The sequence below is a fragment of the Barbus barbus genome (assembly GCF_936440315.1).
Source record: "Barbus barbus genome assembly, chromosome: 21".
NCBI lineage: Eukaryota > Metazoa > Chordata > Actinopteri > Cypriniformes > Cyprinidae > Barbus > Barbus barbus.
In genome coordinates this window covers 31,541,373-31,561,111 of record NC_136749.1, presented here as the reverse complement: position 1 = coordinate 31,561,111, position 19,739 = coordinate 31,541,373, and positions in this window count along the sequence as shown.

Sequence of the window (19,739 nt, the reverse complement as noted above, 5' to 3'; positions counted from 1 at the left end):
AGAAATATGTTTTTGGATCACTGGAAGCCGAGGAGTGGCGGCCGGTGATGTACAGAGCCCGTGCACAACCATGATCGGACTCTGGTCTGATCATTGGATTTTTTACTCCCTAACCGAAGCCAGCGCCTGCAGCTATGGACCTCTCCTTGGTGACCGGGGACTCTGAGGACATTTTCTGGGGATGCAAAAATATTAAATACACTTAAAAGAGTAAGAACAACAGCTTAAAACAGCTTATTTATTTTTTAAACACAATATACGTGATATTGAGTGATTTGGTGTGTGTGTGTGTGTGGGGACACGCCCACTTAGAAACAGCACATGGCTGCTGTGAAGTATTCCAGCCATTTTGTGTCCAGAGCTCGCCTGAAGAAGGACTAGAGAGTCCGAAACGTTGCGCAAAGGCCTGGACGTCCACATTTAGGCCTCCGTCATGAGAATGGGTGACGTAGAGAGCCAAAGAAAAATTATTTCCTTCGTCTATACCGATGAAGTGGTACTTTCACTGCTTTTTTCTTTGGGGAAACGTGCACAACAGCACACACACTGAACCTAACCGACACAAATCGCTGTGCAAACCTAGGTGGCATAACCACTAGTCCTCTGAGCCCTATTTGGGATTTTTTTGCATCAACAGAAATATGTTTTTGGATCACTGGAAGCCGAGGAGTGGCGGCCGGTGATGTACAGAGCCCGTGCACAACCATGATCGGACTCTGGTCTGATCATTGGATTTTTTACTCCCTAACCGAAGCCAGCGCCTGCAGCTATGGACCTCTCCTTGGTGACCGGGGACTCTGAGGACATTTTCTGGGGATGCAAAAATATTAAATACACTTAAAAGAGTAAGAACAACAGCTTAAAACAGCTTATTTATTTTTTAAACACAATATACGTGATATTGAGTGATTTGGTGTGTGTGTGTGGGGACACGCCCACTTAGAAACAGCACATGGCTGCTGTGAAGTATTCCAGCCATTTTGTGTCCAGAGCTCGCCTGAAGAAGGACTAGAGAGTCCGAAACGTTGCGCAAAGGCCTGGACGTCCACATTTAGGCCTCCGTCATGAGAATGGGTGACGTAGAGAGCCAAAGAAAAATTATTTCCTTCGTCTATACCGATGAAGTGGTACTTTCACTGCTTTTTTCTTTGGGGAAACGTGCACAACAGCACACACACTGAACCTAACCGACACAAATCGCTGTGCAAACCTAGGTGGCATAACCACTAGTCCTCTGAGCCCTATTTGGGATTTTTTTGCATCAACAGAAATATGTTTTTGGATCACTGGAAGCCGAGGAGTGGCGGCCGGTGATGTACAGAGCCCGTGCACAACCATGATCGGACTCTGGTCTGATCATTGGATTTTTTACTCCCTAACCGAAGCCAGCGCCTGCAGCTATGGACCTCTCCTTGGTGACCGGGGACTCTGAGGACATTTTCTGGGGATGCAAAAATATTAAATACACTTAAAAGAGTAAGAACAACAGCTTAAAACAGCTTATTTATTTTTTAAACACAATATACGTGATATTGAGTGATTTGGTGTGTGTGTGTGTGTGGGGACACGCCCACTTAGAAACAGCACATGGCTGCTGTGAAGTATTCCAGCCATTTTGTGTCCAGAGCTCGCCTGAAGAAGGACTAGAGAGTCCGAAACGTTGCGCAAAGGCCTGGACGTCCACATTTAGGCCTCCGTCATGAGAATGGGTGACGTAGAGAGCCAAAGAAAAATTATTTCCTTCGTCTATACCGATGAAGTGGTACTTTCACTGCTTTTTTCTTTGGGGAAACGTGCACAACAGCACACACACTGAACCTAACCGACACAAATCGCTGTGCAAACCTAGGTGGCATAACCACTAGTCCTCTGAGCCCTATTTGGGATTTTTTTGCATCAACAGAAATATGTTTTTGGATCACTGGAAGCCGAGGAGTGGCGGCCGGTGATGTACAGAGCCCGTGCACAACCATGATCGGACTCTGGTCTGATCATTGGATTTTTTACTCCCTAACCGAAGCCAGCGCCTGCAGCTATGGACCTCTCCTTGGTGACCGGGGACTCTGAGGACATTTTCTGGGGATGCAAAAATATTAAATACACTTAAAAGAGTAAGAACAACAGCTTAAAACAGCTTATTTATTTTTTAAACACAATATACGTGATATTGAGTGATTTGGTGTGTGTGTGTGTGTGGGGACACGCCCACTTAGAAACAGCACATGGCTGCTGTGAAGTATTCCAGCCATTTTGTGTCCAGAGCTCGCCTGAAGAAGGACTAGAGAGTCCGAAACGTTGCGCAAAGGCCTGGACGTCCACATTTAGGCCTCCGTCATGAGAATGGGTGACGTAGAGAGCCAAAGAAAAATTATTTCCTTCGTCTATACCGATGAAGTGGTACTTTCACTGCTTTTTTCTTTGGGGAAACGTGCACAACAGCACACACACTGAACCTAACCGACACAAATCGCTGTGCAAACCTAGGTGGCATAACCACTAGTCCTCTGAGCCCTATTTGGGATTTTTTTGCATCAACAGAAATATGTTTTTGGATCACTGGAAGCCGAGGAGTGGCGGCCGGTGATGTACAGAGCCCGTGCACAACCATGATCGGACTCTGGTCTGATCATTGGATTTTTTACTCCCTAACCTAACCTAACCCTAACCCTAACCCTAACCCTAACCCTAACCTAACCCTAACCCTAACCCTAACCCTAACCCTCTCTTGGTCTTTATGTGAATTGGGGGTGACCAGTGGAGGGATGGACCGTGCACAACCCAGAGTGGGACCCTCAGGGTCCTATCCTGGGAAAACTCTCTTCTATCCTAACCTAACCCTAACCCTAACCCTAACCCGGAATCCGAAGAAGACCGGATTCTGCGGTATCCTGGATTGGAGCAAAACCCGGACCGGATTCCGAGGAAAACCGGATTCTGCGGTATCCTGGATTGGAGCAAAACCCGGACCGGATTCCGAGGACGACCGGATTCTGCGGTATCCTGGATTGAAGCAAAACCCGGACCGGATTCTACGGTATCCTGGATTGGAGCAAAACCCGGACCGGATTCCGAGGACGACCGGATTTTGCGGTATCCTGGATTGAAGCAAAACCCGGACCGGATTCTCAGGACGACCGGATTCTGCGGTATCCTGGATTGGAGCAAAACCCGGACCGGATTCTGAGGACGACCGGAATTGGACTTTTTTTTTTTTTTTTTTTTTTTTTTTTTTTTAAGCCCTAACCCTGTTTCAGATGGACATTTTCATGAATCATGTATTTCAGATGGATTTTTTTTTTTAAATCATGTGTTTTAGATGGACATTTTCATAAATCATGTATTTCAGATGGAATTTTTTTTTAAATCATGTGTTTCAGATAAACATTTTCATAAATCATGTATTTCACATTGGAAATTGTTTTAAAAAATCATGCATTTCAGAAGGAAATAATTCTCAAAAATCATGTATTTCAAATTTAAATTGTTTTAAAAAATCATGTGTTTCAGATGGACATTTTCATAAATCATGTATTGGAGCAAAACCTGGACCGGATTCTCAGGACGACCGGATTCTTCGGTCTCCTGGAGTGGAGCAAAACCCGGACCGGAATCCGAAGAAGACCGGATTCTGCGGTATCCTGGATTGGAGCAAAACCCGGACCGGATTCCGAGGAAAACCGGATTCTGCGGTATCCTGGATTGGAGCAAAACCCGGACCGGATTCCGAGGACGACCGGATTTTGCGGTATCCTGGATTGGAGCAAAACCCGGACCGGATTCTCAGGACGACCGGATTCTGCGGTATCCTGGATTGAAGCAAAACCCGGACCGGATTCTCAGAACGACCGGATTCTGCGGTATCCTGGATTGGAGCAAAACCTGGACCGGATTCTGAGGACGACCGGAATTGGACTTTTTTTTTTTTTTATTTTTTTTTTAAGCCCTAACCCTGTTTCAGATGGACATTTTCATGAATCATGTATTTCAGATGGATTTTTTTTTTAAATCATGTGTTTTAGATGGACATTTTCATAAATCATGTATTTCAGATGGAATTTTTTTTTTAAATCATGTGTTTCAGATAAACATTTTCATAAATCATGTATTTCACATTGGAAATTGTTTTAAAAAATCATGCATTTCAGAAGGAAATAATTCTCAAAAATCATGTATTTCAAATTGAAATTGTTTTAAAAAATCATGTGTTTCAGATGGACATTTTCATAAATCATGTATTGGAGCAAAACCTGGACCGGATTCTCAGGACGACCGGATTCTTCGGTCTCCTGGAGTGGAGCAAAACCCGGACCGGAATCCGAAGAAGACCGGATTCTGCGGTATCCTGGATTGGAGCAAAACCCGGACCGGATTCCGAGGAAAACCGGATTCTGCGGTATCCTGGATTGGAGCAAAACCCGGACCGGATTCCGAGGACGACCGGATTCTGCGGTATCCTGGATTGAAGCAAAACCCGGACCGGATTCTACGGTATCCTGGATTGGAGCAAAACCCGGACCGGATTCCGAGGACGACCGGATTTTGCGGTATCCTGGATTGAAGCAAAACCCGGACCGGATTCTCAGGACGACCGGATTCTGCGGTATCCTGGATTGGAGCAAAACCCGGACCGGATTCTGAGGACGACCGGAATTGGACTTTTTTTTTTTTTTTTTTTTTTTTTAAGCCCTAACCCTGTTTCAGATGGACATTTTCATGAATCATGTATTTTAGATGGATTTTATTTTTTAAATCATGTGTTTTAGATGGACATGTTCATAAATCATGTATTTCAGATGGAATTTTTTTTTTAAATCATGTGTTTCAGATAAACATTTTCATAAATCATGTATTTCACTTTGGAAATTGTTTTAAAAAATCATGCATTTCAGAAGGAAATAATTCTCAAAAATCATGTATTTCAAATTGAAATTGTTTTAAAAAATCATGTGTTTCAGACGGACATTTTCATAAATCATGTATTGGAGCAAAACCTGGACCGGATTCTCAGGACGACCGGATTCTTCGGTCTCCTGGAGTGGAGCAAAACCCGGACCGGAATACGAAGAAGACCGGATTCTGCGGTATCCTGGATTGGAGCAAAACCCGGACCGGATTCCGAGGACGACCGGATTCTGCGGTATCCTGGATTGAAGCAAAACCCGGACCGGATTCTCAGGACGACCGGATTCTGCGGTATCCTGGATTGGAGCAAAACCCGGACCGGATTCTCAGGACGACCGGATTCTGCGGTATCCTGGATTGAAGCAAAACCCGGACCGGATTCTCAGAACGACCGGATTCTGCGGTATCCTGGATTGGAGCAAAACCAGGACCGGATTCTGAGGACGACCGGAATTGGACTTTTTTTTTTTTTTTTTTTTTTTTTTAAGCCCTAACCCTGTTTCAGATGGACATTTTCATGAATCATGTATTTCAGATGGATTTTTTTTTTAAATCATGTGTTTTAGATGGACATTTTCATAAATCATGTATTTCAGATGGAATTTTTTTTTTAAATCATGTGTTTCAGATAAACATTTTCATAAATCATGTATTTCACATTGGAAATTGTTTTAAAAAATCATGCATTTCAGAAGGAAATAATTCTCAAAAATCATGTATTTCAAATTGAAATTGTTTTAAAAAATCATGTGTTTCAGATGGACATTTTCATAAATCATGTATTGGAGCAAAACCTGGACCGGATTCTCAGGACGACCGGATTCTTCGGTCTCCTGGAGTGGAGCAAAACCCGGACCGGATTCCGAGGACGACCGGATTCTGCGGTATCCTGGATTGAAGCAAAACCCGGACCGGATTCTGCGGTATCCTGGATTGGAGCAAAACCCGGACCGGATTCCGAGGACGACCGGATTTTGCGGTATCCTGGATTGAAGCAAAACCCGGACCGGATTCTCAGGACGACCGGATTCTGCGGTATCCTGGATTGGAGCAAAACCCGGACCGGATTCTGAGGACGACCGGAATTGGACTTTTTTTTTTTTTTTTTTTTTTTTTTTAAGCCCTAACCCTGTTTCAGATGGACATTTTCATGAATCATGTATTTCAGATGGATTTTTTTTTTTTAAATCATGTGTTTTAGATGGACATTTTCATAAATCATGTATTTCAGATGGAATTTTTTTTTTAAATCATGTGTTTCAGATAAACATTTTCATAAATCATGTATTTCACATTGGAAATTGTTTTAAAAAATCATGCATTTCAGAAGGAAATAATTCTCAAAAATCATGTATTTCAAATTGAAATTGTTTTAAAAAATCATGTGTTTCAGATGGACATTTTCATAAATCATGTATTGGAGCAAAACCTGGACCGGATTCTCAGGACGACCGGATTCTTCGGTCTCCTGGAGTGGAGCAAAACCCGGACCGGAATCCGAAGAAGACCGGATTCTGCGGTATCCTGGATTGGAGCAAAACCCGGACCGGATTCCGAAGAAGACCGGATTCTGCGGTATCCTGGATTGGAGCAAAACCCGGACCGGATTCCGAGGAAAACCGGATTCTGCGGTATCCTGGATTGGAGCAAAACCCGGACCGGATTCCGAGGACGACCGGATTCTGCGGTATCCTGGATTGAAGCAAAACCCGGACCGGATTCTGCGGTATCCTGGATTGGAGCAAAACCCGGACCGGTTTCCGAGGACGACCGGATTTTGCGGTATCCTGGATTGAAGCAAAACCCGGACCGGATTCTCAGGACGACCGGATTCTGCGGTATCCTGGATTGGAGCAAAACCCGGACCGGATTCTGAGGACGACCGGAATTGGACTTTTTTTTTTTTTTTAAGCCCTAACCCTGTTTCAGATGGACATTTTCATGAATCATGTATTTCAGATGGATTTTTTTTTAAATCATGTGTTTTAGATGGACATTTTCATAAATCATGTATTTCAGATGGAATTTTTTTTTTAAATCATGTGTTTCAGATAAACATTTTCATAAATCATGTATTTCACATTGGAAATTGTTTTAAAAAATCATGCATTTCAGAAGGAAATAATTCTCAAAAATCATGTATTTCAAATTGAAATTGTTTTAAAAAATCATGTGTTTCAGATGGACATTTTCATAAATCATGTATTGGAGCAAAACCTGGACCGGATTCTCAGGACGACCGGATTCTTCGGTCTCCTGGAGTGGAGCAAAACCCGGACCGGAATCCGAAGAAGACCGGATTCTGCGGTATCCTGGATTGGAGCAAAACCCGGACCGGATTCCGAGGAAAACCGGATTCTGCGGTATCCTGGATTGGAGCAAAACCCGGACCGGATTCCGAGGACGACCGGATTCTGCGGTATCCTGGATTGAAGCAAAACCCGGACCGGATTCTACGGTATCCTGGATTGGAGCAAAACCCGGACCGGATTCCGAGGACGACCGGATTTTGCGGTATCCTGGATTGAAGCAAAACCCGGACCGGATTCTCAGTACGACCGGATTCTGCGGTATCCTGGATTGGAGCAAAACCCGGACCGGATTCTGAGGACGACCGGAAATAGACTTTTTTTTTTTTTTTTTTTTTTTTTTTAAGCCCTAACCCTGTTTCAGATGGACATTTTCATGAATCATGTATTTTAGATGGATTTTATTTTTTAAATCATGTGTTTTAGATGGACATGTTCATAAATCATGTATTTCAGATGGAATTTTTTTTTTAAATCATGTGTTTCAGATAAACATTTTCATAAATCATGTATTTCACTTTGGAAATTGTTTTAAAAAATCATGCATTTCAGAAGGAAATAATTCTCAAAAATCATGTATTTCAAATTGAAATTGTTTTAAAAAATCATGTGTTTCAGACGGACATTTTCATAAATCATGTATTGGAGCAAAACCTGGACCGGATTCTCAGGACGACCGGATTCTTCGGTCTCCTGGAGTGGAGCAAAACCCGGACCGGAATACGAAGAAGACCGGATTCTGCGGTATCCTGGATTGGAGCAAAACCCGGACCGGATTCCGAGGACAACCGGATTCTGCGGTATCCTGGATTGAAGCAAAACCCGGACCGGATTCTCAGGACGACCGGATTCTGCGGTATCCTGGATTGGAGCAAAACCCGGACCGGATTCTGAGGACGACCGGAATTGGACTTTTTTTTTTTTTTTAAGCCCTAACCCTGTTTCAGATGGACATTTTCATGAATCATGTATTTCAGATGGATTTTTTTTTAAATCATGTGTTTTAGATGGACATTTTCATAAATCATGTATTTCAGATGGAATTTTTTTTTTAAATCATGTGTTTCAGATAAACATTTTCATAAATCATGTATTTCACATTGGAAATTGTTTTAAAAAATCATGCATTTCAGAAGGAAATAATTCTCAAAAATCATGTATTTCAAATTGAAATTGTTTTAAAAAATCATGTGTTTCAGATGGACATTTTCATAAATCATGTATTGGAGCAAAACCTGGACCGGATTCTCAGGACGACCGGATTCTTCGGTCTCCTGGAGTGGAGCAAAACCCGGACCGGAATCCGAAGAAGACCGGATTCTGCGGTATCCTGGATTGGAGCAAAACCCGGACCGGATTCCGAGGAAAACCGGATTCTGCGGTATCCTGGATTGGAGCAAAACCCGGACCGGATTCCGAGGACGACCGGATTCTGCGGTATCCTGGATTGAAGCAAAACCCGGACCGGATTCTACGGTATCCTGGATTGGAGCAAAACCCGGACCGGATTCCGAGGACGACCGGATTTTGCGGTATCCTGGATTGAAGCAAAACCCGGACCGGATTCTCAGTACGACCGGATTCTGCGGTATCCTGGATTGGAGCAAAACCCGGACCGGATTCTGAGGACGACCGGAAATAGACTTTTTTTTTTTTTTTTTTTTTTTTTTTAAGCCCTAACCCTGTTTCAGATGGACATTTTCATGAATCATGTATTTTAGATGGATTTTATTTTTTAAATCATGTGTTTTAGATGGACATGTTCATAAATCATGTATTTCAGATGGAATTTTTTTTTTAAATCATGTGTTTCAGATAAACATTTTCATAAATCATGTATTTCACTTTGGAAATTGTTTTAAAAAATCATGCATTTCAGAAGGAAATAATTCTCAAAAATCATGTATTTCAAATTGAAATTGTTTTAAAAAATCATGTGTTTCAGACGGACATTTTCATAAATCATGTATTGGAGCAAAACCTGGACCGGATTCTCAGGACGACCGGATTCTTCGGTCTCCTGGAGTGGAGCAAAACCCGGACCGGAATACGAAGAAGACCGGATTCTGCGGTATCCTGGATTGGAGCAAAACCCGGACCGGATTCCGAGGACGACCGGATTCTGCGGTATCCTGGATTGAAGCAAAACCCGGACCGGATTCTCAGGACGACCGGATTCTGCGGTATCCTGGATTGGAGCAAAACCCGGACCGGATTCTCAGGACGACCGGATTCTGCGGTATCCTGGATTGAAGCAAAACCCGGACCGGATTCTCAGAACGACCGGATTCTGCGGTATCCTGGATTGGAGCAAAACCCGGACCGGATTCTGAGGACGACAGGAATTGGACTTTTTTTTTTTTTTTTTTTTTTTTTTAAGCCCTAACCCTGTTTCAGATGGACATTTTCATGAATCATGTATTTCAGATGGATTTTTTTTTTAAATCATGTGTTTTAGATGGACATTTTCATAAATCATGTATTTCAGATGGAATTTTTTTTTTAAATCATGTGTTTCAGATAAACATTTTCATAAATCATGTATTTCACATTGGAAATTGTTTTAAAAAATCATGCATTTCAGAAGGAAATAATTCTCAAAAATCATGTATTTCAAATTGAAATTGTTTTAAAAAATCATGTGTTTCAGATGGACATTTTCATAAATCATGTATTGGAGCAAAACCTGGACCGGATTCTCAGGACGACCGGATTCTTCGGTCTCCTGGAGTGGAGCAAAACCCGGACCGGAATCCGAAGAAGACCGGATTCTGCGGTATCCTGGATTGGAGCAAAACCCGGACCGGATTCCGAGGAAAACCGGATTCTGCGGTATCCTGGATTGGAGCAAAACCCGGACTGGATTCCGAGGACGACCGGATTCTGCGGTATCCTGGATTGAAGCAAAACCCGGACCGGATTCTGCGGTATCCTGGATTGGAGCAAAACCCGGACCGGATTCCGAGGACGACCGGATTTTGCGGTATCCTGGATTGAAGCAAAACCCGGACCGGATTCTCAGGACGACCGGATTCTGCGGTATCCTGGATTGGAGCAAAACCCGGACCGGATTCTGAGGACGACCGGAATTGGACTTTTTTTTTTTTTTTTTTTTTTTTTTTTAAGCCCTAACCCTGTTTCAGATGGACATTTTCATGAATCATGTATTTCAGATGGATTTTTTTTTTTAAATCATGTGTTTTAGATGGACATTTTCATAAATCATGTATTTCAGATGGAATTTTTTTTTTAAATCATGTGTTTCAGATAAACATTTTCATAAATCATGTATTTCACATTGGAAATTGTTTTAAAAAATCATGCATTTCAGAAGGAAATAATTCTCAAAAATCATGTATTTCAAATTGAAATTGTTTTAAAAAATCATGTGTTTCAGATGGACATTTTCATAAATCATGTATTGGAGCAAAACCTGGACCGGATTCTCAGGACGACCGGATTCTTCGGTCTCCTGGAGTGGAGCAAAACCCGGACCGGAATCCGAAGAAGACCGGATTCTGCGGTATCCTGGATTGGAGCAAAACCCGGACCGGATTCCGAGGAAAACCGGATTCTGCGGTATCCTGGATTGGAGCAAAACCCGGACCGGATTCCGAGGACGACCGGATTCTGCGGTATCCTGGATTGAAGCAAAACCCGGACCGGATTCTGCGGTATCCTGGATTGGAGCAAAACCCGGACCGGATTCCGAGGACGACCGGATTTTGCGGTATCCTGGATTGAAGCAAAACCCGGACCGGATTCTCAGGACGACCGGATTCTGCGGTATCCTGGATTGGAGCAAAACCCGGACCGGATTCTGAGGACGACCGGAATTGGACTTTTTTTTTTTTTTTTTTTTTTTTTTTTTTTTTTAAGCCCTAACCCTGTTTCAGATGGACATTTTCATGAATCATGTATTTTAGATGGATTTTATTTTTTAAATCATGTGTTTTAGATGGACATTTTCATAAATCATGTATTTCAGATGGAATTTTTTTTTTAAATCATGTGTTTCAGATAAACATTTTCATAAATCATGTATTTCACATTGGAAATTGTTTTAAAAAATCATGCATTTCAGAAGGAAATAATTCTCAAAAATCATGTATTTCAAATTGAAATTGTTTTAAAAAATCATGTGTTTCAGATGGACATTTTCATAAATCATGTATTGGAGCAAAACCCGGACCGGATTCTGCGGTATCCTGGATTGGAGCAAAACCCGGACCGGATTCCGAGGACGACCGGATTCTGCGGTATCCTGGATTGAAGCAAAACCCGGACCGGATTCTCAGAACGACCGGATTCTGCGGTATCCTGGATTGGAGCAAAACCCGGACCGGATTCTGAGGACGACCGGAATTGGACTTTTTTTTTTTTTTTTTTTTTTTTTTAAGCCCTAACCCTGTTTCAGATGGACATTTTCATGAATCATGTATTTCAGATGGATTTTTTTTTTAAATCATGTGTTTTAGATGGACATTTTCATAAATCATGTATTTCAGATGGAATTTTTTTTTTAAATCATGTGTTTCAGATAAACATTTTCATAAATCATGTATTTCACATTGGAAATTGTTTTAAAAAATCATGCATTTCAGAAGGAAATAATTCTCAAAAATCATGTATTTCAAATTTAAATTGTTTTAAAAAATCATGTGTTTCAGATGGACATTTTCATAAATCATGTATTGGAGCAAAACCTGGACCGGATTCTCAGGACGACCGGATTCTTCGGTCTCCTGGAGTGGAGCAAAACCCGGACCGGAATCCGAAGAAGACCGGATTCTGCGGTATCCTGGATTGGAGCAAAACCCGGACCGGATTCCGAGGAAAACCGGAATCTGCGGTATCCTGGATTGAAGCAAAACCCGGACCGGATTCTGCGGTATCCTGGAGTGGAGCAAAACCCGGACCGGAATACGAAGAAGACCGGATTCTGCGGTATCCTGGATTGGAGCAAAACCCGGACCGGATTCCGAGGACGACCGGATTCTGCGGTATCCTGGATTGAAGCAAAACCCGGACCGGATTCTCAGGACGACCGGATTCTGCGGTATCCTGGATTGGAGCAAAACCCGGACCGGATTCTCAGGACGACCGGATTCTGCGGTATCCTGGATTGAAGCAAAACCCGGACCGGATTCTCAGAACGACCGGATTCTGCGGTATCCTGGATTGGAGCAAAACCCGGACCGGATTCTGAGGACGACAGGAATTGGACTTTTTTTTTTTTTTTTTTTTTTTTTTTAAGCCCTAACCCTGTTTCAGATGGACATTTTCATGAATCATGTATTTCAGATGGATTTTTTTTTTAAATCATGTGTTTTAGATGGACATTTTCATAAATCATGTATTTCAGATGGAATTTTTTTTTTAAATCATGTGTTTCAGATAAACATTTTCATAAATCATGTATTTCACATTGGAAATTGTTTTAAAAAATCATGCATTTCAGAAGGAAATAATTCTCAAAAATCATGTATTTCAAATTGAAATTGTTTTAAAAAATCATGTGTTTCAGATGGACATTTTCATAAATCATGTATTGGAGCAAAACCTGGACCGGATTCTCAGGACGACCGGATTCTTCGGTCTCCTGGAGTGGAGCAAAACCCGGACCGGAATCCGAAGAAGACCGGATTCTGCGGTATCCTGGATTGGAGCAAAACCCGGACCGGATTCCGAGGAAAACCGGATTCTGCGGTATCCTGGATTGGAGCAAAACCCGGACTGGATTCCGAGGACGACCGGATTCTGCGGTATCCTGGATTGAAGCAAAACCCGGACCGGATTCTGCGGTATCCTGGATTGGAGCAAAACCCGGACCGGATTCCGAGGACGACCGGATTTTGCGGTATCCTGGATTGAAGCAAAACCCGGACCGGATTCTCAGGACGACCGGATTCTGCGGTATCCTGGATTGGAGCAAAACCCGGACCGGATTCTGAGGACGACCGGAATTGGACTTTTTTTTTTTTTTTTTTTTTTTTTTTTAAGCCCTAACCCTGTTTCAGATGGACATTTTCATGAATCATGTATTTCAGATGGATTTTTTTTTTTAAATCATGTGTTTTAGATGGACATTTTCATAAATCATGTATTTCAGATGGAATTTTTTTTTTAAATCATGTGTTTCAGATAAACATTTTCATAAATCATGTATTTCACATTGGAAATTGTTTTAAAAAATCATGCATTTCAGAAGGAAATAATTCTCAAAAATCATGTATTTCAAATTGAAATTGTTTTAAAAAATCATGTGTTTCAGATGGACATTTTCATAAATCATGTATTGGAGCAAAACCTGGACCGGATTCTCAGGACGACCGGATTCTTCGGTCTCCTGGAGTGGAGCAAAACCCGGACCGGAATCCGAAGAAGACCGGATTCTGCGGTATCCTGGATTGGAGCAAAACCCGGACCGGATTCCGAGGAAAACCGGATTCTGCGGTATCCTGGATTGGAGCAAAACCCGGACCGGATTCCGAGGACGACCGGATTCTGCGGTATCCTGGATTGAAGCAAAACCCGGACCGGATTCTGCGGTATCCTGGATTGGAGCAAAACCCGGACCGGATTCCGAGGACGACCGGATTTTGCGGTATCCTGGATTGAAGCAAAACCCGGACCGGATTCTCAGGACGACCGGATTCTGCGGTATCCTGGATTGGAGCAAAACCCGGACCGGATTCTGAGGACGACCGGAATTGGACTTTTTTTTTTTTTTTTTTTTTTTTTTTAAGCCCTAACCCTGTTTCAGATGGACATTTTCATGAATCATGTATTTTAGATGGATTTTATTTTTTAAATCATGTGTTTTAGATGGACATTTTCATAAATCATGTATTTCAGATGGAATTTTTTTTTTAAATCATGTGTTTCAGATAAACATTTTCATAAATCATGTATTTCACATTGGAAATTGTTTTAAAAAATCATGCATTTCAGAAGGAAATAATTCTCAAAAATCATGTATTTCAAATTGAAATTGTTTTAAAAAATCATGTGTTTCAGATGGACATTTTCATAAATCATGTATTGGAGCAAAACCCGGACCGGATTCTGCGGTATCCTGGATTGGAGCAAAACCCGGACCGGATTCCGAGGACGACCGGATTCTGCGGTATCCTGGATTGAAGCAAAACCCGGACCGGATTCTCAGAACGACCGGATTCTGCGGTATCCTGGATTGGAGCAAAACCCGGACCGGATTCTGAGGACGACCGGAATTGGACTTTTTTTTTTTTTTTTTTTTTTTTTTAAGCCCTAACCCTGTTTCAGATGGACATTTTCATGAATCATGTATTTCAGATGGATTTTTTTTTTAAATCATGTGTTTTAGATGGACATTTTCATAAATCATGTATTTCAGATGGAATTTTTTTTTTAAATCATGTGTTTCAGATAAACATTTTCATAAATCATGTATTTCACATTGGAAATTGTTTTAAAAAATCATGCATTTCAGAAGGAAATAATTCTCAAAAATCATGTATTTCAAATTTAAATTGTTTTAAAAAATCATGTGTTTCAGATGGACATTTTCATAAATCATGTATTGGAGCAAAACCTGGACCGGATTCTCAGGACGACCGGATTCTTCGGTCTCCTGGAGTGGAGCAAAACCCGGACCGGAATCCGAAGAAGACCGGATTCTGCGGTATCCTGGATTGGAGCAAAACCCGGACCGGATTCCGAGGAAAACCGGAATCTGCGGTATCCTGGATTGAAGCAAAACCCGGACCGGATTCTGCGGTATCCTGGATTGGAGCAAAACCCGGACCGGATTCCGAGGACGACCGGATTTTGCGGTATCCTGGATTGAAGCAAAACCCGGACCGGATTCTCAGGACGACCGGATTCTGCGGTATCCTGGATTGGAGCAAAACCCGGACCGGATTCTGAGGACGACCGGAATTGGACTTTTTTTTTTTTTTTTTTTTTTTTTTTAAGCCCTAACCCTGTTTCAGATGGACATTTTCATGAATCATGTATTTCAGATGGATTTTTTTTTTTAAATCATGTGTTTTAGATGGACATTTTCATAAATCATGTATTTCAGATGGAATTTTTTTTTTAAATCATGTGTTTCAGATAAACATTTTCATAAATCATGTATTTCACATTGGAAATTGTTTTAAAAAATCATGCATTTCAGAAGGAAATAATTCTCAAAAATCATGTATTTCAAATTGAAATTGTTTTAAAAAATCATGTGTTTCAGATGGACATTTTCATAAATCATGTATTGGAGCAAAACCTGGACCGGATTCTCAGGACGACCGGATTCTTCGGTCTCCTGGAGTGGAGCAAAACCCGGACCGGAATCCGAAGAAGACCGGATTCTGCGGTATCCTGGATTGGAGCAAAACCCGGACCGGATTCCGAGGAAAACCGGATTCTGCGGTATCCTGGATTGGAGCAAAACCCGGACCGGATTCCGAGGACGACCGGATTCTGCGGTATCCTGGATTGAAGCAAAACCCGGACCGGATTCTGCGGTATCCTGGATTGGAGCAAAACCCGGACCGGATTCCGAGGACGACCGGATTTTGCGGTATCCTGGATTGAAGCAAAACCCGGACCGGATTCTCAGGACGACCGGATTCTGCGGTATCCTGGATTGGAGCAAAACCCGGACCGGATTCTGAGGACGACCGGAATTGGACTTTTTTTTTTTTTTTTTTTTTTTTTTTTAAGCCCTAACCCTGTTTCAGATGGACATTTTCATGAATCATGTATTTCAGATGGATTTTTTTTTTTAAATCATGTGTTTTAGATGGACATTTTCATAAATCATGTATTTCAGATGGAATTTTTTTTTTAAATCATGTGTTTCAGATAAACATTTTCATAAATCATGTATTTCACATTGGAAATTGTTTTAAAAAATCATGCATTTCAGAAGGAAATAATTCTCAAAAATCATGTATTTCAAATTGAAATTGTTTTAAAAAATCATGTGTTTCAGATGGACATTTTCATAAATCATGTATTGGAGCAAAACCTGGACCGGATTCTCAGGACGACCGGATTCTTCGGTCTCCTGGAGTGGAGCAAAACCCGGACCGGAATCCGAAGAAGACCGGATTCTGCGGTATCCTGGATTGGAGCAAAACCCGGACCGGATTCCGAGGAAAACCGGATTCTGCGGTATCCTGGATTGGAGCAAAACCCGGACCGGATTCCGAGGACGACCGGATTCTGCGGTATCCTGGATTGAAGCAAAACCCGGACCGGATTCTGCGGTATCCTGGATTGGAGCAAAACCCGGACCGGATTCCGAGGACGACCGGATTTTGCGGTATCCTGGATTGAAGCAAAACCCGGACCGGATTCTCAGGACGACCGGATTCTGCGGTATCCTGGATTGGAGCAAAACCCGGACCGGATTCTGAGGACGACCGGAATTGGACTTTTTTTTTTTTTTTTTTTTTTTTTTTTAAGCCCTAACCCTGTTTCAGATGGACATTTTCATGAATCATGTATTTTAGATGGATTTTATTTTTTAAATCATGTGTTTTAGATGGACATTTTCATAAATCATGTATTTCAGATGGAATTTTTTTTTTAAATCATGTGTTTCAGATAAACATTTTCATAAATCATGTATTTCACATTGGAAATTGTTTTAAAAAATCATGCATTTCAGAAGGAAATAATTCTCAAAAATCATGTATTTCAAATTGAAATTGTTTTAAAAAATCATGTGTTTCAGATGGACATTTTCATAAATCATGTATTGGAGCAAAACCCGGACCGGATTCTGCGGTATCCTGGATTGGAGCAAAACCCGGACCGGATTCCGAGGACGACCGGATTCTGCGGTATCCTGGATTGAAGCAAAACCCGGACCGGATTCTCAGAACGACCGGATTCTGCGGTATCCTGGATTGGAGCAAAACCCGGACCGGATTCTGAGGACGACCGGAATTGGACTTTTTTTTTTTTTTTTTTTTTTTTTTTAAGCCCTAACCCTGTTTCAGATGGACATTTTCATGAATCATGTATTTCAGATGGATTTTTTTTTTAAATCATGTGTTTTAGATGGACATTTTCATAAATCATGTATTTCAGATGGAATTTTTTTTTTAAATCATGTGTTTCAGATAAACATTTTCATAAATCATGTATTTCACATTGGAAATTGTTTTAAAAAATCATGCATTTCAGAAGGAAATAATTCTCAAAAATCATGTATTTCAAATTTAAATTGTTTTAAAAAATCATGTGTTTCAGATGGACATTTTCATAAATCATGTATTGGAGCAAAACCTGGACCGGATTCTCAGGACGACCGGATTCTTCGGTCTCCTGGAGTGGAGCAAAACCCGGACCGGAATCCGAAGAAGACCGGATTCTGCGGTATCCTGGATTGGAGCAAAACCCGGACCGGATTCCGAGGAAAACCGGATTCTGCGGTATCCTGGATTGGAGCAAAACCCGGACCGGATTCCGAGGACGACCGGATTCTGCGGTATCCTGGATTGAAGCAAAACCCGGACCGGATTCTGCGGTATCCTGGATTGGAGCAAAACCCGGACCGGATTCCGAGGACGACCGGATTTTGCGGTATCCTGGATTGAAGCAAAACCCGGACCGGATTCTCATGACGACCGGATTCTGCGGTATCCTGGATTGGAGCAAAACCCGGACCGGATTCTGAGGACGACCGGAATTGGACTTTTTTTTTTTTTTTTTTTTTTTTTTTTAAGCCCTAACCCTGTTTCAGATGGACATTTTCATGAATCATGTATTTCAGATGGATTTTTTTTTTTAAATCATGTGTTTTAGATGGACATTTTCATAAATCATGTATTTCAGATGGAATTTTTTTTTTAAATCATGTGTTTCAGATAAACATTTTCATAAATCATGTATTTCACATTGGAAATTGTTTTAAAAAATCATGCATTTCAGAAGGAAATAATTCTCAAAAATCATGTATTTCAAATTTAAATTGTTTTAAAAAATCATGTGTTTCAGATGGACATTTTCATAAATCATGTATTGGAGCAAAACCTGGACCGGATTCTCAGGACGACCGGATTCTTCGGTCTCCTGGAGTGGAGCAAAACCCGGACCGGAATCCGAAGAAGACCGGATTCTGCGGTATCCTGGATTGGAGCAAAACCCGGACCGGATTCCGAGGAAAACCGGATTCTGCGGTATCCTGGATTGGAGCAAAACCCGGACCGGATTCCGAGGACGACCGGATTCTGCGGTATCCTGGATTGAAGCAAAACCCGGACCGGATTCTGCGGTATCCTGGATTGGAGCAAAACCCGGACCGGATTCCGAGGACGACCGGATTTTGCGGTATCCTGGATTGAAGCAAAACCCGGACCGGATTCTCAGGACGACCGGATTCTGCGGTATCCTGGATTGGAGCAAAACCCGGACCGGATTCTGAGGACGACCGGAATTGGACTTTTTTTTTTTTTTTTTTTTTTTTTTTAAGCCCTAACCCTGTTTCAGATGGACATTTTCATGAATCATGTATTTTAGATGGATTTTATTTTTTAAATCATGTGTTTTAGATGGACATTTTCATAAATCATGTATTTCAGATGGAATTTTTTTTTTAAATCATGTGTTTCAGATAAACATTTTCATAAATCATGTATTTCACATTGGAAATTGTTTTAAAAAATCATGCATTTCAGAAGGAAATAATTCTCAAAAATCATGTATTTCAAATTGAAATTGTTTTAAAAAATCATGTGTTTCAGATGGACATTTTCATAAATCATGTATTGGAGCAAAACCCGGACCGGATTCTGCGGTATCCTGGATTGGAGCAAAACCCGGACCGGATTCCGAGGACGACCGGATTCTGCGGTATCCTGGATTGAAGCAAAACCCGGACCGGATTCTCAGAACGACCGGATTCTGCGGTATCCTGGATTGGAGCAAAACCCGGACCGGATTCTGAGGACGACCGGAATTGGACTTTTTTTTTTTTTTTTTTTTTTTTTTTAAGCCCTAACCCTGTTTCAGATGGACATTTTCATGAATCATGTATTTCAGATGGATTTTTTTTTTAAATCATGTGTTTTAGATGGACATTTTCATAAATCATGTATTTCAGATGGAATTTTTTTTTTAAATCATGTGTTTCAGATAAACATTTTCATAAATCATGTATTTCACATTGGAAATTGTTTTAAAAAATCATGCATTTCAGAAGGAAATAATTCTCAAAAATCATGTATTTCAAATTTAAATTGTTTTAAAAAATCATGTGTTTCAGATGGACATTTTCATAAATCATGTATTGGAGCAAAACCTGGACCGGATTCTCAGGACGACCGGATTCTTCGGTCTCCTGGAGTGGAGCAAAACCCGGACCGGAATCCGAAGAAGACCGGATTCTGCGGTATCCTGGATTGGAGCAAAACCCGGACCGGATTCCGAGGAAAACCGGATTCTGCGGTATCCTGGATTGGAGCAAAACCCGGACCGGATTCCGAGGACGACCGGATTCTGCGGTATCCTGGATTGAAGCAAAACCCGGACCGG